The sequence below is a fragment of the Musca domestica genome, unplaced genomic scaffold (assembly GCF_030504385.1).
Source record: "Musca domestica strain aabys unplaced genomic scaffold, Musca_domestica.polishedcontigs.V.1.1 56, whole genome shotgun sequence".
NCBI classification, from domain to species: Eukaryota; Metazoa; Arthropoda; class Insecta; order Diptera; family Muscidae; genus Musca; species Musca domestica.
This window is the reverse complement of record NW_026712356.1, coordinates 1708257-1732651: the sequence shown is the minus strand read 5'-3', so window position 1 is coordinate 1732651 and position 24395 is coordinate 1708257. Positions and strand designations below refer to the sequence as shown.

Genomic DNA, 24395 nt, shown 5'->3' with positions numbered 1-24395 from the left:
CAATATTCAACATTAAAAAACCTCTAGCTTTGTTAATTTAAATTAAATTATGCGGTCGTGATATTTTTCATAAATTAAAGCAGAACATAAACGGACAACTGTCGGTATGCGGAACTCTTTTGCTTTTAATATACATTTTTTTTATATAAACTATATCTTCCTCCAATCTCCGAGTACTGACGGTACAGCAACTCAATTAAAAGTAGTTCAACATGCCTTCAGATACTTTTATATGGTAAATAGTTAAATATGTACGTGCTTCACACTTTAACCGTATGCTGGTTTTGTTTGGGGGCAATATTTTGCCACTCCTAAAAAAGCAAATCAAAAGTAGCCGATTGAAGATAAAAACACTGAACACTTTGCTGCTGGGCCAGCAAACATTTTTTTCGCCTATTGCAATTTTTATTCATTTAACCTAAATTAATAACAAATTAAAATTTTGTTTAAATATCGAAACATCGTTTGAAGTATCCCAGCATTGGGTGATTCAATGTTTTAGTGTCAAGCTCGTATTGAGAGTTTCATCGATGGTCCATATTGATCGTCTTATTGCGGGTAGGGTGGGGTGGTGTGTGCGAATGTAAGGTGTTTCCCGGTTTTTGATTTAATTCCATGGAATAGCAATTCAGTCACCTGAAATAAAAAAGGAAAGTAATTTTAAAATTGCTTTTATAAGGACTGATATTCATTCAAGAAAAAATACAAAGAGAAATAGAGATAATCCAATAGAACCAATATCAGGTTCTGTGTGGCTGTGTGGCTAGACAATTTAGGAAATTCCAAATTTTAAACATTTCGAGGATAGTCGATTTGGTCATAGGTAAAGTTTTTAAATTGTAGATGGAATGCAAGGTTCGGCCTAGCCGTCGTTTATAATTGTTGCAATTTCTTCTGTTTAGCTACAAGCCTACATTATATATCATTTGATACGGCCAAAATTTGCCTCAACGAGATAACTATTTTTATATCCTCCATCATTTATAGTATGGAGGATATATTAAGTTCGTCATTCCGTTTGTAACTCATCGAAATACTAATTTAAGACCAAATAAGTATGTATATTCTTGATCAGCTTAAAATTCTAAGACGATTTAGCCCTGTCTGCCCGTCCGTCTGTTGTAATCACGCTACAGTCACAACGAATAAACATAGGAAGCTAAAATTTTGCACAGATCTGGGTTTTGTCTGCAGGCAGGTCAAGTTCGTAGATGGGCTATATAGGTCCTCGATATCGTATATATCCCATATAATGGCACTTTCGATATTCCATATTTTGATGATTTTAACCACATCTTTCAATGGAATTGTCTAAAAGTCCACACAAGGAGTTCCTTGCGGGTACTTTATCCTCAGGAAGATAATTATCTATACGGTTCCAGTATATCGTCTATCCCCCATGTAACGGTACCTCCTAATATTCGGTATTTTTAAGATTTCAGCCAACTTTTTTTTAAATGGAATTGTCTTAAATTGTCGTTTCGTCATTAATGTGATCGTGATGTGCACGATAACTCTAGAAAGGAGTACCTCATGTTGTGTGGTATGAATGTGGGATAGAACGGACCACTCCTTCTGGTTCTTCCCTCAAAGTTTGAAATAGTCAAAACTCTTGTAATATTCAAAATAATTAACAGTTGTTTCTTTAGACCTAGTGGGAATATGGGACTTATCGGAATTCTCCTTGGCATTTACATCACATTTTGAATAATAATAATTTTAATAACATGCTAAAAAAATAGCAATTTTTCTCAAACTTCGTATATTTCAACATTTCTAACAGCCATGTATTTAATGTAAGTGTAGGATATGCCGTTCACTCCTTCCAAAAAGGTGGAAAAATTAGAATTACAAATAATCCGATTATTTCACATGGAATACGAATTACAAAGCCAGTGCTATTTTTTACCTTTTTGATTTGATTTTTAAAAGTATTAATTATAATTTTGAACTGAATAATTCAAACCAAAAACAAGTTCGGTAGAACTTTTAATACCCTCCAACATTTACAATAAAATCGCAAAATTTCCAAAAAAAAAAGCTTTAAACAAAAAAACGCGTTAAATTTGGCTGTGCCGAAGTTTTAAAACCTTCCACCATGAGGCAAAAAAAAACTTTTATAAATAGCAAATAAAAAAGCAGATAAGTTCGGCCGGTTCGAACTTTTAATACCCTCCACCATTTGGAAGCAACTTGAAAAATTTCAAAAAAAAAAAAAAAATTCCTAAAACTACCACCCAAATTAAAACCGTTATATGAGGACTATACGAAGACGTGGATCTGCATACGAAATTTTTTGCCATAGGCTGTATTATCCATTACGAACTTTAAAAGCGAAAGTTGTAACAATTACGGTGAATAATGTCGCAAAACTCATGAATATACCGATTATCGGAAGGTACCGTCATATGGGGCTATATAAAGGCGTGAACCTGCACTGACAATTTTCTGTCTTAGGCTGTACATTTCATTGCGAACTTCAAACACCAAATTTGAAACAATTCCTATAAATAATGTCGCAAAAATCATCAAAATACCGAGTATCGGAAGGTAGCGTATTATGGGGGCCATACAAAGACGTGGACCTGCATACAAGATGTTTTATCATAGGTTGTAGTACCCAATAAGATCTTCCTATACGAAATTTGAAATAATTCCAATAAATAATGTCGCTCTAATCACGAAAATACCGAATATCGGGAGGTACCGTTATATGGGGGCTATACGAAAATGTGGACCGACATGGCTCATTTACGAACCTACTTACTTGTAAACTATGTTTGCATCCAAAATTTTAGCCTTCTATCTCAATTCGTTCGAAATATAGCGTGATTACAACAGACAGACGGACATCGCTATATCGTCTTAGAATTCTACTTCATTTCGTTTGCACGATAGAGTGATTTCCACAGACGGACGGCCAAATCGACATACAATATTATGCTGTTACAAATTGAATGACATATGCCCCACACACTATGGTGCAGGATATAATAAAAAAATAAATTAATCGAAAGTCGTATAAAATTTAAAGAATTCCAAATACAATTTTCGAATTACATATGATACAGATGTAGATTAAGAATAAAACCTTACAGTAGAGTTGATTCCAACTACAATTTTTTGGTCAGATTTAAATATTTTACGAGGAATTCGTAACTTTAAATGTGTTATTCGAGAACTTCATCCGAAACATCTCAATTGCAGCTCAAGAATTTAAAATTCTACTTGCAAATGGAATAGTTTTATTATATTTGAAGTTAAAATATAATCAAACAAATCAGGTTAACATATTTTGCAACCCTTGCAATTAAGCTACATATTTGAGCCATAAAATTGTTATATTTAGAGGATGAAATGGACTACAAGCTGAGTTCTTTTTTACAGAATTCGCATTTGTTGTACTCATAACAATTATAGACCAATGGGATCGATAATCGTTTAATTTTACATGAGTTTAGTATTTAGGTCAAGGTAGAATCCCACCTTCTTGAATGGTCATCGAATATTATTTATGGTTTGTTTTAAAAAATACCAAAATTTCCACTCAACTCAAATCCCTCGAAATCAAAAATTATATAAAAATAAACGTTCGAACTTTACGGTGATGCTGACTTCGTTGACGTCAGATATCGGAGATACAGGAAAAATATATACAGGAAAGTAAATGTTAAAACATTGTTATGAATTTTCATTTGCATCGCAGAGGGCGCAAATATAGGGCAATTTTCACAAAATTTTGAATGGTCTCATGGCTATGGCCATAGCTGAGTTAACCCTTTTGCATGACTACATATAATTATGTCAAGATGGAAATAAAATAAAAATCTTATGATTGAATTGTTCTCTTTTTGAATATAGTTTTCTATTATTATCACCTTCAGATCTTTGCTAGTTTGCATCTAAAATTGAATGCATGTGCCCTTTTTTGGTAAAGTGGTACCTCCTGATATTTGACTATAAAAACTCCAGATATCACGACAATATACGTATTGATATAATTACGTTCGTACTTGTTCATCTTTTTTTTTTTAATTTTGTTCGGATTTTTTTTATTTTTCTTTCGAGGCGAGCTTAATGATCTACAATTGTTATTATGAACTATAGCATTTAATTTTTTATGACACGTTCAAATAGGTATGGATTTCAGGTAATCTTTATATCTTAGAATTGATTAAAATGTAAAGATTGAAATATTGTCCATTTATCGCAGTTAAAATTTACTTTTTTCACTATTATTTCAATCATGAAGACCACATAATATCTTTCTAAAAGATAAGGATCAAATTTGGTTTGATACCAATCCGATTCATACCTTTTAGCCCGTCAACAGATGCATGTCCTTGTTTATTAATCCAATTTCTGTTGGTACTGCAGCTGTGAATGGTGACATGAATTGATGCTTCCTTAATTTGGGATGCCGATGAGTGATGGTGATGATAATGATGAAGTCGGAGGTAATGATGGTGATGGTGAAGATGTAAATTGGAATTTCAAAACGGTCCAAAAATCCAGTAAAAAGAACGCGATCCGGAACACCGTATCAAACTCTAAACAGTCTCAACACAAAACACTGAATGATGTTTCAAGGTAGGGCAACTTATATTTATAGTACGGCGATGGTATTGAAAACGAAAGCACTCATTACACTGCTACTATTCAGTGAAATTGAGTAAAAAAGTGCATAAAGCAGCGGTATCTTCTTCTTCTTCCCCATCGACATCATCCCCAGTTGCGGAGTAGAACACAACGTTGTTTATGATCACCGGCTGCAGCTTTGGGAAAAGCATCGAGACAAGAATAAATCTTTGCAAGAAAATACGGCAGTGAGTGACCAACGAACGCTGCCTGATAATTGATTGGACAAGTTTTGAGACAGAACAGACAGCATTGACTGCATTTGCTGCAGCAGAGCGAGCTAACCAGCCTCAGAACCACCAAGTAAACACAAAAGTGATCAACAACGGCAGCAGCAAAAAAGGGTTTGTTTTTGTCAATGAGATTGTTAGTTTTTATTGTTTGTCTGGTGTGCTTTTGTTATTGTCCCTGATCCCTTAAGTAAATCTTAAGGTATCATCATCGTCGCCGTGCATCCATAAGGGAGTGCCACGTTTTTGAAGTCTTATTACTTTACGTTTGCATATTCTTCTCTAGAATGCACTCAAAAAGGTCAGCAACTTCATACTACCATCGTTTGATTTAAGTCCGGTCACACCAGACTGATTGAATTATCGCCAAGAATGATGGTGGTGGTGGTAGAAATTAAAATTAAATATTTGTTTTTTTTTCTTCATGAACTATTAAAATTACATTTGTCAACAATTCAAATTGCTATAAATTATATTAATTATTACTCATTGTTTAAGTAGAAATATATGTACCTTCGTATTCAAGATAGAAGAAATTAAATTTAAAATAGCATAAAATTATCAAAATGAAAAAAATTGTTTATAACAATAACAACTTTTTTATTAAGTAAGAAATGTGATAAATTTTGAAAATCAGAATTAGGTACTCATTCGATTTCCATTTAAAACTGTAAACACTACCGCAATAGGTAGTGAACCATATTCAATATTTTCGGGTCCATACCGAAGAGTTTACCTATACTTATTGCCTATAGCAAAGATGTTTCCTATTCTGAGTTTATATAAAACCAGTAAAGAAAGTCTTAAAGTCGGACGGGGCCGACTTTATGATACCCTACACCACTTTGCTAATTTCGTAGAGCTCCACATAACAATTAAAAGTTTTTATGGGAGAATTCAATCATACACGCTATGATTATAATTATAATTTAAAGTTCAAAGGACTAAATATGCCGAAGCATTTGTATCTTTTAAATTCGGAATTGTATTGCCCATTTGGTGCACAATTAATTTGAAATCGAATAAAAATATATATGGTAGCTATATCCAAATCTGAACCGATCTAGATAAAATTTGGCAAAGATATTTCTGAGCTGTATTTGATATATTTCCCTGAATATCGTTGTTACGGAGTGCATATTACGGTTGTGAGTAACAAATTTAACAAATCGGATGAACAGTATATATGGGAGCTATGGCTATATCTGAACCGATCTTCACCAAATTTGACGTACTAGCTTCTGGACTCAATACAGTCGTAAGTCCCAAATTTCATCCAATTTGGGCAAATATTAGACGTTTGGTGCACAATCAAAGGTAAATCGGACGAAGTTATATATGGGAGCTATATCCAAATCTGAACTGATCTCGATAAAATTAAGCAAAGGTATTTCTGAGCTGTATTTGATATATTTCCCCAAATATTGTTGTTACAGAGTGCATATTACGGCTGCGGAGGAAAAAAAATAACAAATCACCTCGTGGTGTAGGGTATAAAAAATGCAATTGTCAATAACATGGACATAGCACAGTCCGAATCATGCTAAAGTGCTCCAAACGCCTCTTTGCACACCTTCCAAAATAATATGGAGGGTATGTTAAGTTTGTCATTGAGTTCGTAACACCTCAAAAAACAATTGTAGACCCCACAAAGTACATACATATACAGGGTGAGGTGGAAAAACTGCAACCAACTTCAGACTGCTGACATTTCTAAGTCACTCGTCCGACAGCTGTTCGAATTATTCCAGTGACAGCTCATTATATTGTTTACAAGCGTACAAAAGCATTTTGGTGAGAATTTTCCAGAAAAAAAGTTATTCGTGATGGAATTCAAGCGTGATAGTGTGATTTTTTTATATTTGGCTGGAAACCACAAGTGGCTATCGTTAGAGCACTCCAGCATTTAAATGTAAATAAATCTTTAGTGTCTCGTACCATCGCTCGTTACCGTGATACTGGTAGCGTAGCCCGACATCAAAGAAGTGGACTGAAGAAAACATTAACATCAGCACAGATGGCTCGAAAAGTAAAGAAGCGAATTGATCGAAACCCGCGTCGCAGTTGCCGAAAAATGGCTTATGAGCTGATCATATCGCAATACTCAATTCAGCAAATATTTAAAAATGAGCTCGGGATAAGGAGATTGAAATTCCAAAAAGTACAACAACTTACACCGCAACAGAAAGAAAATAGACTCAAAAGAACTAAAGAGTTGCGCCACCCAAGAATGGTTACGAAATGAGGTTCCTTGCTTCATTTCCAGTGCACAATGGCCACAAAATCTCCGGATACCAACCCGTTCGACTATTGTGTCTGTAGTATTTTGGAACGCAAGGTTGGCACTAAAAAATACCAAAGTGTCGATCACCTCAAGCAAGCGCTTTGCCGGGAATTGGCCAAAATACCGCAGAGCAACATTCGGTCAGCGTGTGACGGCGGTATTGACCATTTGAAGGCCATAATTCGTGCAAAAGGTGACCAATTCGAACAAATCTAAAGTTATTTTAAAATTTGATGCTATTTCCGACATTTTTTGATTTCATTCAATAAAATTTACAAAACAAAAAAATTAATATCAAGGCGTTTGACTTTGTTGCACTCATAAAATACTCATAAATTGGCAGTTCGCGTTCCCTTTATTTAAGAAGAATCCTTGCGTAGAACTCTCAATATAGGCCTAATTTTTTTAGTCTCCTAACTAACTTTATGTCCAGATATTCTGTATTTTGATGATTTATGTCACTCTTTTATATGTTTCAACCTATGACAGAAAATTCATCATGCAGGTCCAGGTCTTCGTATAGGTCCCATATAACAGTACCTCCCTATATTTGACATTTTAATGATTTTAACGACATTATCCACCGGAAATATTTTTTTACAAATGTTCCCATCTTTTTAGTTATATCTAAGAAAATTCTGATAAAAAATCCTGACTTTTTGACGAAATCTATTAGCACATCTATATCCTGGAATGTTAGCATTTTAAAAAACTTCATGTATTTGTGTATATATTTTCAAGGATCTTCTGACCAAAAATTCGGTGTGTTAAGAATATTTTTAAGACTTTCAGGGCGACAATCGTTAATTTTTCCTAACTAAATACACGACTATTTATTTACGATCATTCATTAGGTTTCCTGACCGTAAATTGTGGATTTTTTTTTAAAAATTATTATTTTAAAGTTTTTTCAGGATTTTTGGAGATATTTTCAAGGACCTCTTGACCAAATGTTTGGAGTAAAAAAGCGACTTTATCGAAATGCGCGTCGCAGTGGCCGAAAAATGGCTCGTGAGCTGAACATATCGCAATATTCCTTTCGCAAATATTGAAAAATGAGCTCGGGGCAAAGACATTGAATTCCTAAAAAGTGCAAGAACTTACATCGCAACAGAAAAAAAAAATAGACTCAAAAGAGCTAAAGAGTTGCTTAGCTTGGCCGAAAGTGGTGAACTGCCGAATTTGGTTTCTCCACGCCACCCAAGAATGGTTACAAGTTGAGGTTCCTTGCTTAACTTCCAGCGCACAATGTGTCGATCACCTCAAGCACAATGTGTCGATCACCTCAAGCTTCGCCGGGAATGGGCCAAAATACCGAAGAGCAACATTCGGGCATCATGTGACGGTTTCATTGACCGTTTGAAAACCAAAGGTGACCAATTCGAAAAAATCTAAACTTATTCTAAAATTTGATGCTATTTCCGACATTTTGCCTTCAATCAATAATATTTAAAAAAAGTAAAAACTATGGCGTTTGACTTTGTTCAATTTTTTTTATCTCACCCTGTATATATAGATTAAAATTGTTCCATTTTCAGAAAGAATAATAGGAAAAAGTCCACCTTTTGTATGAAAAAGTCTTCAAAATCCTTAATTCTGAGGAGGGTATTACTAAAACCATTAAACAATGGATCTTCAATGTATTTTTATGTAAACTCTAGAAACAAACAGTGACCTAAATATCAAATTTTAGAATTTTAGCTGTATCCCTTCGCCCATTTTCAAATTTAGTAACATATAGTATCACCTCCATATCTCAATTACCAAAAGAGACCTTAATATCAAATTTGAGGATTTTAGCCGAATTCCTTTACCCAATCCAAAATTTAGTACCATTTAGTACTTTTCGTACAAATATGAAACACATTTCCAAACCACTGTCAAATCTCTAACATAGGTACCATAGGTAAACTAATTACCAAATGTATGATTTTTTTCTCTATTCCTTCTCCGAATACCAAAATTAGTAACATTCAGTACTTTTCGTACAATTGTAGTACATTTGTATCCAAAGCCACTTACACATGACCAAGCTACACTTGAACAGCGACCCTAATACCAAGTTTAAGAATTGAAGCACTATCTGTTCACCCAATAGCAAATTGTACTAAATATGGTACTATTTAGTACTTTTCGTGCACTTGTAGCAAACATTTCCAAAATTACTTCTTAATCACAAACCTAGCTCCAAGATGGATGCCAATACAAAATTTCAAAACTCCATCTTCATCCTTTCACTTTAAACCAAATTGTTCCAAATTTAGTGCAACTTACTACAGTTCGCGGACTTATACCGTGCACATAATACTAAATGTTACCATTTTAGAAATTGTGAAAACCAAAGCTTTGGAAATGAGAATCTGCCCAACCTTGATCTAACCTACTAATTTTATAAAGGTTAGGACAAAACTCTCATAAGACAATTAGTTTACATCAACTAAAAAATTCAAATTCACAAATTTAAATATTTAAAATAATTGATCCAACTGGAAAAAACTGCTGAGAAATTTATTATTACACAAAGACACTCTATTGCGGTCGGAATAGGTTTTCTACAATCTGAGGACTAGAAATAAGATATTACAGGCAAGAGGGAACCATAGCTAAGACCTTCATAATGTTTCCTTCAATAATTTCTGGATATTAATCGTATTGGGTTCAGCTAATACACACAAAATTAGATTGTTCTTCATTAAAATTATGAGAGGAGAAAAGAGAGGGAGAGAGATAGGCATTCCCAAAACTGTGCGAAGAAGTTTGGTATATATAGTTCTGAAATTTATTAAACTAATTTAGGTAATAAAAATTAGTTGTGTTTACAATGGATAACTTTTCTGTACTTTACCATATTCAATCTAGTATAATTAATGTTACAGTCCTACATTTATTGTGCGCAATATAAAATTATTTCGTTTTCAGTCAATTACAACTCCTAGCAAATTCTTATTTTTGTTTTATTTTTTGTTTATGAATTCACAAAAAAAAAGGAAAAAATACTGGAATATCATTGTGATGCACATCCAGTACCAGGTGGACGTATCCAATCAATGATTGTGTGTTTGGTAGAAGCCTCTGCCGGTGTAAGTCTGGATTACAACTGGGGTGCAACTGCCGTAGTTCTTGTGATGCAAAGAGTAATGAACTGCTTGGACAATGAAACCCGATACTTTGGCAAAATCTCTATGCGAAGCTATGTAATGACCTTGAGCACACTTGTGACCGATTCCATGTAAAAATATAAAAACATAATAAGAATTTAACGAAGGGATGGACGGATAGACGGATTGATGTAGAACAAAACAAAAACAAAATTGCCTTGCATAAATTAATGTAAACAACAGATGTTTTTGAGACTGGGATTCCGTCTTTACTTTACAGCCAATCTTACTTTTTTTTAAGAAATATACACGTTTGTATTCATGTCGATTACATTCTAGATCAAATTGGGGTTCCTTTTCCTATCTATGGGAGAATTTCATGGGAGAATCTCAGAATCTCGCAATTGTAAAATATCAAGGAATTCTAATCATTGTTCGTATTTTTCTTGGGGTTTAAGATTAATGTAAGCATATTTGAATTCAACTGACCGGTCCGTAAAACAAAGAGTTGTACCACATAGTAGGACCAAGGGATGATGAGATTTGTAAAGTAAACAGACATGTTAGTATTTGCAGCAGAACTTACGTTTCCTTGTGAAATTGCTCCGTTCGCTTTGTCACACATCAACATTCGAATGCGCATGAGTGAATCTTTGAGTAGCGTATACTCGAAACATGAGGATGACGGCGACGAGGACGAAGGAAGGCAACAGCATCTGAGAGGGATGCAATCAAACAATAGTGCATGCGTACAACAATAGTAATTAAGGAAGTAAAATATCACTTTCTGGTCATTGCACCCGTTTTGAGATTATGAAGGACAGTGGTGAAGAAATGTATATGTTTGGCTAGAATTATTAAAAGTTTTCAGATGTAACATTTAAAATCATCTAGTAACATTTAAATACTTGAATCTTGATATTAAGCATGTAGGTGTATTCTTGTGGGCAGATGAGATTTGGAAATGAGAAAATTTGGGCTAAAAGACACATAAAGCTGTTTTTTTTTTGTTGTGTATTTAGCATTTAGATAGATTTAGATTCGATTCTGTTCCCAGGCGACATATAAGGCAATGTTTTAGAAGTTCGTACTATAAAGAGCTATGAGTGTGTTTATACCCTACAACACTATGTGTTGGGGGTATTATAAGTTTGATTGGGCCAAAAATTATGTAACACCTCGAAATATTGATTTCCCACATAGGAAAGTATATATGGATCTTCCTATCTCGCCGAGTTGAGTCGATCCAGCTATGTATGTCCTTACGTCCGTCTGTCCGTTTGTCCGTCTGTCCATGTTAATTTGTAATCACTCTACAGGATTATGTAATCACTCTACGCAATTATGGCCCGATCTTCACGAAATTTAGAATGGAGTTGGGGCTAGGGTCAGAATAGAACCCTACTTCTTTTGGAGATGATCGCATAATATTTAGGGGTCGAAATGGACCAAAAACTGAAAAAATGTCGGATTTTTCAGTAGCTTCGCAAATATAGACCAATCGACGCGGAAGTTAGCATGGTGCTAGAGTTTAGGGCGGGGAAGAAGCCTATCAATTTGGGTGGTCATCGGATAATATTTAGCGGGTAAAATAGACCATATCTTTTGTGTTGAAAAAATTCAAAATTTTTCATTAAACCGGGAAAATTTTAAATCCCGGCGAAATCACAAAGCCATGACAAGGTTACTTCTGATCTTTACATTCATGTTAACAACCATCAAATCGGATATATAGAAAAATATGTGCGATATATATGTCTATCAAAGAAGATATGCTTGAAAGATCTCTTATATGTCGAGAACGGCTGAACTGATTTCGACAGCTCTCATTAATTCAAAATGGCCTCTTCTCAGGAAAGAAAATACGTCTAAAAAAATTGCATAAAAATATCTCTCTAAAGATGAAAATATTGATTTTGTAATATTCTCTCATATTTTTTCAATTTTGTCATATTTTTGGCTTTTTTCATTTTGAATTAAACATTTGGTAATATTTCTACAGCTAACAAAACTAAGTAGTAAGGATATCAGGATATCATATACAGATCGCATTTATGACCCGATCCTAACAAAATTTTGCATGGGGATCAGATGAGGGTCAGAGATCAGATGAGGGTCATTTTGGAGATAATCGCCATATATTTAGGGGTTCAAATGGACCAAAAAAACTGCAAAATTGTCAGTTTTTGCCCGATCCTCACGCACATTTGAATGGGGGTTACTGGGCATTGCAAAAGCCAAGCAGTTATGGATGGCCATCTAAAAATATTCAATGTGTAAAATAGTTTGCCAACTTTTGTAGACAAAATACGAAAATGACCATTCCAGTGACTTTTTGGAGAATTCACAAATACAGGAAAGACGCACTTCTGACTATTTCGTTAACGCTGATTTCGTTGAAGAATATTGTCAAATGTCTGTACCTCATATAGATGCGTTTCAGTAAAAAACCAATAATAAATGTTAATCTTTTGCCACTTCTGAGAGATTATAGGTCTTTGGGAAATATTGGTTCCAGATCCAGGAAGACCATTTACGTGCAACATCTTCCAATAAATTGGAAATGAGCACATTAGTTAAAGTTGCTATTATTCGAAAATTAGCGAACGAAACCTGATGGTTTTCTTTTATTATTTGTCACAATATCTTGTGGAATTCTTTCGAGTATCTCGCCTATATAAAACGTATCGATTATTACGTACCTCCAGAGTTAGAAACCTGAAATTTGTTATATAGCGTTGCCTGGCGCCTCAATTTTTTACACCCTGAACCATTATATGAAGGGTATATTAATTTTGCCATTCCGTTTGTAACACCTCGAAATATAAATTTTAGACCCCAGAATATATATAAATTCTTCTGTGGAAATGAAATTAATAACATTTTACTCATGTGTGTTTTAAGTATACATAGTGAAATAAACAAAACTGCAACAAAGTCAAACGCCATGATTTTTACATTTATATATATATATATATATATATATATATATATATATATATATATATATATATATATATATATATATATAGATTATCGTTGTAATCACGCTATCTTTCGAACGAATTGAGATAGAAGGCTAGAATTTTGCACACATATTTATTCATTAGGCAGGTTAAGTTCGTAACCGGGTCATGTAGATCCACGTTTTCATATAGCCCCCATATAACGGTACCTCCCTACATTCGGTATTTTCATGGTTTATTCACCGGAATTGTTTCCGATTTGGTATTTGAAACTCGAAACGGATACTACAGCCTAAGACAGAAAATTGTCTGTACAGGTCCACGTCTTCGTTAGCCCTCATATAACGGTACCTCCCAATATTCGGTATGTTGATGATTTTAGCGTTACTATACACCGGAGTAGTTGCAAATTACGTATTCAGAATTCGTAATGAGAACAGTCTGTGACAGAAAATTCTCTATGCAGGTCCAGGTCTTTGTATAGGAACCATATATCAGTACCTCCCTATATTCGGTATTTTGACGAATTAAGGTACAATTCCCACCGAAATTGTTTGAGATGTCGTAGTTGAAGTTCGTAATGGATGCTACTGCCTATGAAGAAAATTGTCTATGCTGGTCCAGGTCTTCGCACAGCTCAGATATAACGGTACCTCCCCATATACGATATTTTAATGATTTTAGCTACATTATTCACCGTTTATTTCAAGTTTTCGAATTTGAATATGATAATGGCTTATCACAAACAATGCCTATGTAGGTCCACGTAGTATAGACCCCAATATCATGGCTATATTCCGTATTTTTAAAATTTTAATAGAATTTTTTAAGGATTTTTTGTTTTGAAAATTTCCAAATTCGTTCCAACTTGTGGAGGGTATTCAAAGTTCGGCCCGGCCGAACTTATTGCTTTTTAACTCGTTTTGTTTTTAAATTTTATTGAATGAAAAGGATTTTATTTTTTTGAAAATTTCCAAATTCGTTCCAACTTGTGGAGGGTATTCAAAGTTCGGCCCGGCCGAACTTACTGTTTTTTAACTTGTTTTACCCTACAGCACTATGTGTTGGGGGTATTATAAGTTTGATTAAGCCAAAAATTATGTAACACTTCACAATGTTGGTTTCCCACATAGGAAAGTATATATGGATCTTTCTATCTCGCAGAACGTCTGTCCATTATGGCCCGCTCTTCAGGAAATTTAGAATGGAGGTGGGGCTAGAGTTTTTATTTGTTGTATTTTTTCATATTTTTTATCGCATGCGATTTTTTTGAATTTGATTTATAATATTGAAGTGTATATTTTGTAATATTTTTTTCAACTTACAACACAGGTTGGGGGTATTATATACAGATTGCAATTATAGTCCGATCCTTACGAAAAGTTTCACAAGAAATTCTTAAAGTCGGGCAGGGCCGACTTTATGATACCCTACACCACTTTGCTAATTTAGTAGAGCTGCGCATAACAATTAAAAGTGTTTATGGGAGAATTCAATCATAAACGCTATGATTATAATTATATTTTAAAGTTCAAAGAACTAAATATGCCGAAGCATTTGTATCTTTTAAATTCGGACTTGTATTGCCCATTTGGTGCACAATTAATTTGAAATCGGATAAAAATATATATGGGAGCTATATCCAAATCGGAACCGATCTCGATAAAATTTGGCAAAGATATTTCTGAGCTGTATTTGATATATTTCCCTGAATATCGTTGTTACGGAGTGCATATTTCGGCTGTGGGTAACAAATATGACAAATCGGATGAACAGTATATATGGGAGCTATAGCTACATCTGAACCGATCTTCACCAAAGTTAACATACTAGCTTCTAGACTCAATTCGGTTGTAAGTGCCAAATTTCATCCAATTTGGGCAAATATTAGACGTTTGGTGCACAATCCAAGGTAAATTGGACGAAGTTATATATGGGAGCTATATCCAAATCTGAACCGATCTCGATACAATTTAGCAATGGTATTTCTGAGCTGTATTTGATAAATTTCCCCAAATATTGTTGTTACAGAGTGCATATTACGGCTGCGGAGGACAAAAACAAATCGGATGAACAATATATATGGGAGCTAAAGTTATATCTGAACCGATTTCGATCAAATTTAGTATACTTAATTTGAGGTCCAATCTGACCGTACGCGCAAAATTCCATACTATTCGGACAGATATTAAACGTTTGGTGCACAATAAAAGGCAAATCGGACGAAGATATATATGGGAGCTATATCTAAATTTTGACCGATTATCTCCAATTTCAATAGGGTTCGTCCTTGGGCCAAACAAATGATTTTTGCAAAATTTCATCTGAATACATGGACAGACGGACAGACGGACGGACGGACATGCATAAATCGACTCAGAATGTGATTCTATGGAGATCATCAAAATGAACTATGGGTCTATCTCGTTTCCTTTTGCCTGTTACAAACAAATGCACAAAGACTTAATACCCTGACCACCTTGTGGTGTAGGGTATAAATATTCCTAATTTTGCAGCCGTTATAAAGGCCACAAATAAAAACCAAAGGACACGAAATCTCGCATGAAGTTAGAGTTTAGGACAGCGGGTAGAATGGGCTACTACTTTTGTGTGAAAAAAATTGCAGGCGAAATCCAAAATACTCCGAATGCATTTGGAGATGATCGCAAAATATTTAGGGGTTCAAATGAAACAAAAACAGAAACATTTTCCTGGTCACACACTTGAAACCAATTGGCACGGAATTTTGCATGAGCAGAGAGTTAATGACAGGGAAGAAGTGTAGAATTTTGGATGAAAATTAAATTATATTTAGTTGTAAAATAGACCACACCAAATATTGGGCAAATGCCCTGGTCAAAAAGCTAAGGGTAATATTTGGGACAGAGACATTTGGACATAGGAGGGCTTCTAACATATGTTGTAGGGTATCACATTGTCGGCCCGCACGACTATAGCCTTTGCTTACTTGTTTTTTTTTTTAATTTTAATGAATGAAAACAAAAGATGTCGGAAATAGTATCAAATTTTAGAATAAGTTTGGATTTGTTCGAATTGATCACCTTTGACACGAATTATGGCTTTATCTTTTGATCGATTACAGATATAGTCTTCAAATTCAGAATGTAATTAGGGAAATAATTTTGTCAACTTATATTGAAATCAGTTCAGATTTGGATATAGGTTCCATGTATATTTTCGGCCGATTTCACATATCTGATGAACCAAATACGATATGTATGTCCGATTCTAATGAAACTCGGAATGAGTAACGGAATTTGGTACAAAAATAAATTTATAAAATTATACTAAAATCGGTTCGGATTTGGATATAGCTCCTATATATATTTTTTTGCCGATTTCATGTATTGATGCTCCAAACACGATATGTATGTCCGATTTTAATAAAATTCAGAATGGTTGGCAAAATTTGGTACAAAAACAAATTTGACAAATTATATTCATATCGGTTTAGATTTGGATTAAGCTCCCATGTATATTTTTGGCTGATTTCACATATTTGATGCACCAAACACGATATGTATGTCTGATTCTAAATTATATTGAAATAGGTTGAGATTCGGATATAGCTGCCATATATATATTTTCGGCCGATTACATATATGTTGTGCACCAAATATGGAAATCGGTTGAGGTTTGGATATACCTCTCATATACATTTTTGGCCGATTTCGTATATTTGATCCACCAAATACGCTATGTATCTCCAATTTCAATGAAATATGGAAGGTGTGACGGAATTTGGTTCAAAAATAAATTTTGACAAATTTTATTGAAATCGGTTCAGATTGGGATATGATTTTATAACAGTAAAAAACTACACAACAATTTAATTGAGAATACGATTATTATGGGGAAGTGTGTTGCTAATTCTGAAATAGCAACAGAAATGCCACTCAACTTCAAAAGATTGCAGTTTCCTGCACGCTTGGCTTTTGCTATAAAATTAATTAATCCGAAGGACAAACTCTTTGTGTATGCGGAGTAATTTTGTCATGTTTCTGCTTTCCTCATAGTCAGCTGTGCCGTGTTGTGCTGTTTAAAACCACAAAATATTCGTATATAATTCAGCTAGTTCCTCATAAAATGCGAAAGAATCATAAAAAGGACCTAGCAATTCCAGCCCTCCCTTACTTTTATGTAACTTGCCAATTGCCTACCTCCATTAGTGGTTTATTTCCATGAATGAATATTTCTGTTGCTCAGAACTACATACAAATATGTCATCATTCTCTGCACCACTGTGCACACAGATTTTAGCGTCTATCTTCACCTACTCCAGAATCGAGTAATGAATAAATGTGCACCTTGAACTGATGATAGTTCTTTTGATTTGGATTTCTTTTTGTACATTTTTTTCTTTGCATTTCAGACTTTCAGTTGCATCGTTTCGGTTGTCTTTTATCTCTGGACAAATTACACACATCACACGGATAATACGATCTAATAAAGAAGAAAAACCAACTTCAAGGAACAAGATTCAAACAGGATTCTGGCAATCCGTTCCGAATGCACCAAAAAGTGCACCCCAATAAGCACAGGAGGCAGCGTTGTCAGCACCACAATTTCACAATTGTGAAATGTCTATGAACTCTTTAGTGATTGTTCGTCAAATCCAACAACTGATCATTCGGACAGTTCCAACTGTGCTTTTTTCCGTACAAAGGGATAAAGAAAACGAAAAAAAGAAGATAATAAAAACATTTTTATTCACCACCAACTACCTAAGGAAACTTTGTTGTCTTTTAGGGGTTCTACTTCGCCGAAGATGAATGAGTAAATCACACAAACACTAAGTATGACGAAAACCCCCAGAAGACAGAAGACAGGAGAAGACAATGGCTGCCAGACAATGGGCCCATTGTGCCCAGACGCTGACGCTTTTCTTGTTTTTTTTTTTTTGTTGTATAGTGTAAATCGGGGTTCAAAAACTTAATGTCTTATCATTATTATTATAATTGTCGGTAAACAAGTATGAAGCGGCAGCAGCAGTACGTGTTTGCGACCTGGAATACAAAATATACGTTAGTATTTTTTTCTTCTTCCATTTCTCACTGAGCCACCGCAGACAGCCACGCTGCACTTATTCGGTGTTTGACTGGCCATCAAGGGTCAACTATTGTGAGAAATTCCTGACAATGATCTGCCAAAGATAAGAACCTACAAAAGACTAAAGTCACTCCATTCGATTGGTTTGAATGACAAAACTCTTGAGTGTGTTTTCTTGAGGCATTCGTTTCTTTATTTTCTGTGGATTTTCATTGTTGTCAGCAACCAAATTTAGCATTGCTCCAAAATTTTGAAAAACAAAATTCAGGGCTACACTACAGGGGGTGGGCACTTTTTGGGTTAATTTTAATAAATTCCATTTAAAATTTTGTAAATATTTATTCGGTACATTGGCTTTGGCCATTCTTCAAATTTGTGGCAATCTAAACATCCTCTTGAGTTTGAGACAGTTTAAAAGGATTATTTAGTTTTGTGGTGAAAATATTTGATTTTTTGAAAGAGTTACTCGTTTAGTTAGTAGTTCCTCTCGATAAAGTAGATCATCACTTGTTCATTCGTTGTGAAATTTAAAAATATATTCCATCCTGCAAAACTTTCAATTCAATTGGGAAATTAAAATAATGTTTCTACAAAATGTGCCGGCTAATTTTAAAAAGCAAATAATGTTAAAATTACACGACCCCAGATTCTTGAAAGTTTTAGAACAGAGAAAAGGGTGTAATTGTGTGGAAAGATACTCTGTAAACTGTGTAAAAAAGGGTAAATATCCGTTTATTTAGTTTGAGTGCTTTAATATGGAGGCTACAAGAAAGAGTAATTCTATGTCAACAGTTTTTGGGGTTCAAAAGGTTTCGTCTATATTCGTAAAGCTTTGATATTTAAATTTTTGGAATTCTTATTATTTTAAGCCACCTTATGTCCAAATCCATTTTGGAAGATTCCGCTTTTGAAATTGTGTCACGGAGCACTGCCCAGATATTACCCTTAGCAGTTTGAGCAGTGATATTTGTCCAATATTTACGCACTCCGTCATGATGTTAGTTATTGTGATCCATTTTACAGCTAAATATAATCCAATGGTCATCCAAAATGCTAGAATTATTCTTTGTTCTAAACTCTCTTCACAGGCGTGTCGATTGGCTTCAATTGTGTGATCAGAAATTTTTTAAATATTTTGCGATCATCTCCAAATGGAATAGGCCCTTCTGTATCTCCAAATGTAGACTTGTGTATACAATTTGCTTGTCTACGATATGTGGCTATATTTGTCAACGAAATCAGCATAAACAAGTAAAAAAACATTAAGTTCGGCCGGGCCAAACTTTTAATACCCTCCACCTTAGGGTAAAGGAAACATTAGAAGAAATGTGGCAAAAACCATTAAAATGCCGAATATCGGGAGGTACCGTTATATGAGGGCTATACTAAAACGTGGACTTATAATTACAATGACTCGCCTCACGAACTGGGACCCATTATGATTTATAACTACCAATTTTCAGAGAAATTCGTGAAAAAATGTTGCAAAAATCATCAAATTACCGAATATCGGGAGGTACCGTTTTATGGGGGCTATACCAAATCATGGACCCATACATGCAATGTTTCGCCACCGGAGCTGGAAACCATTATGACCCACAGATACCAATTTTTAGACAAATCCGTGAAAAAATGTGGCAAAAAAAAACTAAAACACCGAATATCGAGAGGTACCTTTATATGGGGGCTATACCACAACGTGGACCTATACATGCAATGTTTTGCCACACGCCCTGAGCGCTATGACCTACAAATACCAATTGTAAGACAAATCCGTGAAAAAATGTGGCATAAATCATCAAAATACCGAATATTGGGAGGTTCCGTTATATGGGGACTATACCAGAACGTGGACCGATATATCTCATTTTCAATACCAACCATCCTAGATACAATGCAAATAGCTCTGCTAAATTTTGACGGACAGACAGACAGACGGACATCGTTAAATCGACTTACAATTTTATGCTGATTATGAATATATACTTTATGGGGTCTACGACGAATATTTAAGGATGTTACAAACGGAATGACAAAGTTAATATACCCTCCTTTCCAAGGTGGAGGGTATAAAAAGCCAGAAGTTTTTGTATTTCGGATATCGATAGTGGTCCATTCTAACCGCTATCCTAAACTCTAACTTCAAGCGAGATTCCGTGTCCTTTGTTTTCTATTTGTGACCTTTATAACGGCTGCAAAATCAGGAACATTTTTAGTTGTTGGTCCATTTCAACCTCTAAATATATTGCGGGCGTCTTTGCCTTTATAGCGTAGCCTTGCTGAGCCTAACCCTAACTTTGTGAAAATTTTCGTGAGGACAATATTCATCAGAATTCTTTCAAATTTGGTATTTTTTAACAGAATTTTTAACGGGTTTTATTGTTTTTGAGAATTGCTAAATTCGTTCCATATGGTGGAGGGTATTCAAAGGTCGGCCAGGCCGAACTTACAGCTTTTTTACTTGTTTTACTTAACACAAATGTTATGGTCTATTTCACCCACTAAATATTACCCAACTAAATATGGAAGACTTCTGCCCAGCCTTAAGCTCTAGCCCCATGTTAACTTCCGCGTCGATTGGTCTATAATTGCGACCTGTAGAGCAACTGAAAAATCAGGAAAATTTTCAGTTTTTGGTCCATTTCAATCCCAAAATATTATGTGATCATCCAAAATAACAATAGACTTCCATTCTGGCCCTAGCCCCACCTCCATTCCAAAATTCGTAAAGATTGGGCCATAATCCCACAGGTCGCGATTATGGCCCAATCTTTACGAATTTTGGAATGGAGGTTTTTGGAGTGATTACAAATTAACATGGACAGACGGACAGAAGGACGGACGGACATATATAGCTAGATCGACTCAGCTCGGCGAGATAGAAATATACTATAATTTGTGGGAAACCAATATTTCGAGGTGTTACATAATTTTTGGCCCAATCAAACTTACAATACCCCCAACAGATAGTGTTGTAGGGTATAATACAAACATTATAAATGGGTTTAACCCTAACAATGTAGAAATAACATACAGTCCACAGGGAGTAAGAGATACACATTATTCCCTATAACTTGAAAACAAACATTGTCGTTGAATTTTTGATCGTACTTCGTTGTCATAGCTATCTTATAAATGTTTCATCCGCCCCTATATTTAGGCATTCTAAAAGTCCGAGTATTCAGTGTGAATAGATTCAGATTAATGCAAAAAGGTACTAAAAATGTAATATTTTGTATTGGAAAAAAGGTATAAACTAGAATTGGATTGAGATTCACTGATGGAATGCAGGATTGTTGTGGCAGAGGTTTATTGGAAACGCAAATTTTAAATTAACGAAAAGTTCTAAAATGTTACTAAAATCCTAAAATTTTACCATTTGGCGTTATGTGAGCGGATAAAGCTAAAAACTTGAAATTTGGTATCAGAATCAAAGTTGCGGAGTAAGTTTGATATATGAAGATGGTTTTGGAAATGTGTACTAGTGTGCGAACTATACTAAGTGTCGATCACCTACACTTTGATATTTTTTAGTGCCAACCTTGCTTTCCAAAATACTCCAGACACAGTAGTCCAACGGATTGGTTCCGGAGATTTTGGTGGCCATTGTGCGCTAGAAATGAAGTGAGAAACCTCAATTTGTAACCACTCTTGGGTGGTGCGTGCTGAGTGCTGAGTCCTGTTGGAATATCCAAGGTCTGCGGCCAAAATTTTTGCGTGCCCAAGGTTTTAATACACCCTCCAGAATATTTTCGTGATAATATTCGGAATTTATTCTGAGTTACGGTCGATTAATACGAGCGGCGAGCAACAATCGGCTGTTATGGCGGCCCACACCGTCACCATGGCCGGTGCTTGAGTTCTGGTGGCCAACCGAAGGTTCACACTTTCAGCTGACCTCTTTGGTAAGTAAACACGATAATTTTGTTTGTTTACAAACTGCTGGACAAAGAATGTTTTCTCATCGGAGAAAACCAAATTCGGCAGTTCAACACTTCGGTCAAGCGAAGCAACTCTTCAGCTCTTTTGAGTCTATTTTCTTTCAGTTGCGGTGTAAGTTCTTGCGCTTTTTGGATTTTCAATGGCTTTACTCCGAGCTCATTTTTCAATATTTGCCGAATGTAATATTGCGATATGTTCAGCTCACAAGCCATTTTTCGGCCACTGCGATGTGGGTTTCGATCAAGTTGCTTCTTTACTTTTCGAACCATTTCTGCTGATGTTGCTGTTTGCTTCCTTCCACTTCCTTGACGTCGGTCACGGTAACAAGCGATGGTACGAGATACAAAAGATTTATTCACATTTAAATGTGGAATGTTCTAACAATATCCACTTGTGCTTTTTCAGCCAAAATATAAAGAAATCACACTATCAAGCTTGAATTCCATCACGAATAACTTTTTTTTCTGGAAAATTCTCACCAAAATGCTTTTGTACGTTTGTTAACCATATAATGAGCTGTCGCTGGAATAATTTTAACAGCTGTCGGACGAGTGGCTTAGAAATTACAGCAGTCTGAAGTTGGCTGCAGTTCTTGCATCTCACCCTGTAATTGTACGAAAAGTACTGAATAGTACTATATATGGTATTGAATGAAGGGATAGAGATTAAAGTAAGTACTAAATGGCCCAAAAATTTGCTATCGGGTGAAGATAGCGCTGGAATCTCCAAATTTAATATTGATGTCGCTGGTAGTATCTGGAATTGCCATATGGATGTGGTTTTAGAACTGCGCGCTGTGAGGGCTAAGTACTTAGTTTGATATGGATGTGACTTTTGGTGCATGCAGTTGAGAGAAGGAACTGATTTGGAATCGTACTAAATTTGGTAATGGGGGAATTAAAAATCCTGAAATTTGATATTAATTGAATGTTTTTATCTGAGGTTGGGGAATGGAGATTGTTTTGCAATTGGGAACTATCATTGTACAAAAAGTATAGATTGCTACTAAATTTGGAATTTGGTGAAGTAATAGAAATGGAATCCTGAAAATTGATAAAGAGTTGGATTTGTAACTGCGCACTACAATTGTAAATGGATCCAAATTTGGTAAAGGGAAAAATTACAGTTCGGCCATTTTACTTCGAAAATGTGCAACGAGTGGCAATTACGTTATCGGAATATATTGAAAAATTGTTAATCTCAAAAATTAAAGAGGTTGATATTACCAGCATTTAGTTTCAACAGGATGGCACTGCGTACCTCAAAGCCGATGCTACATTAGATGATTTGTGCGCTCTTTGTGTAGACGCAGAGCTGATGTCGGTTGGCCACCTTGGAGCCGCAAATTGACAGTTCATAGTCAGTCAAGTATAAGTTTTATGCATACAAACCCGGTACAATTGCCGATTTAAAGGACAATATTCGTGAAACCATTGGTGAAATTCAGGTGCAAAGATCAGCCTAGGCAGACATTTGAATGAAATTATTATACCCTACGACATTATGTGTTGGTGGGGGTATCATAAGTTTGATTGGGACAAAATTATGTAACACCTCGAATTATTGGTTTCCCACATAGGAAAGTATATATGGATCTTCATATCTCGCCGAACTGAGTCGATCAACCTATGTCCATGTTAACTTGTAATCACTCTACAGGTAACAATAATGGCTCGATTTTCACGAAATTTAAAATGGAGGTGTGGTCATGGTGATGGAGATGATCGCACAACATTTAGGGGTTGAAAAGGACCAAAAACTGAAAAATTTCCTGATTTTGCAGTTACTCTACAGTCCGCAATTATAGACCAATCGAAGCGGAAGTTAACATGGGACTAGAGCTTAGGCCTGGGCAGAAGCCTTCCAAAAGTACAATTTTCCATTAAACCGCGAATATTTTTAATCCCGGCGAAACCATAAATAGACGAATAGGTCAATTCTGACCGTTACGCAGATCCCGATAGTAAATAAATCGGATATATATACCGAAATATATACAATGTATATATACGAAGAAAGGGGATGTTAGCTAGAATGCTAATATCTCAAGAAAGGCGGGACCGATTTCGACAAATTTTGTCAATTCAGAATGCTCTCTTGGCGTAAAGGAATAAAATCTAAGAAATCGCATAAAAAGATACCAATAATGATGTTAATATATATTTTA

At 35.1% G+C, this 24395-nt stretch overlaps 1 long non-coding RNA gene across 1 annotated transcript; it reads right to left on the bottom strand.

The window, feature by feature from the left end:
* Window positions 1-361: 361 nt before the first annotated feature.
* On the bottom strand, window positions 362-4581 carry LOC105262236 (uncharacterized). Its single transcript, XR_891720.3, has 2 exons — window positions 4316-4581; window positions 362-636 (listed from the first exon to the last, which is right to left on the bottom strand). It is a non-coding gene; the product is annotated as an uncharacterized LOC105262236 (long non-coding RNA).
* Between the last annotated feature and the right edge of the window lie 19814 nt (window positions 4582-24395).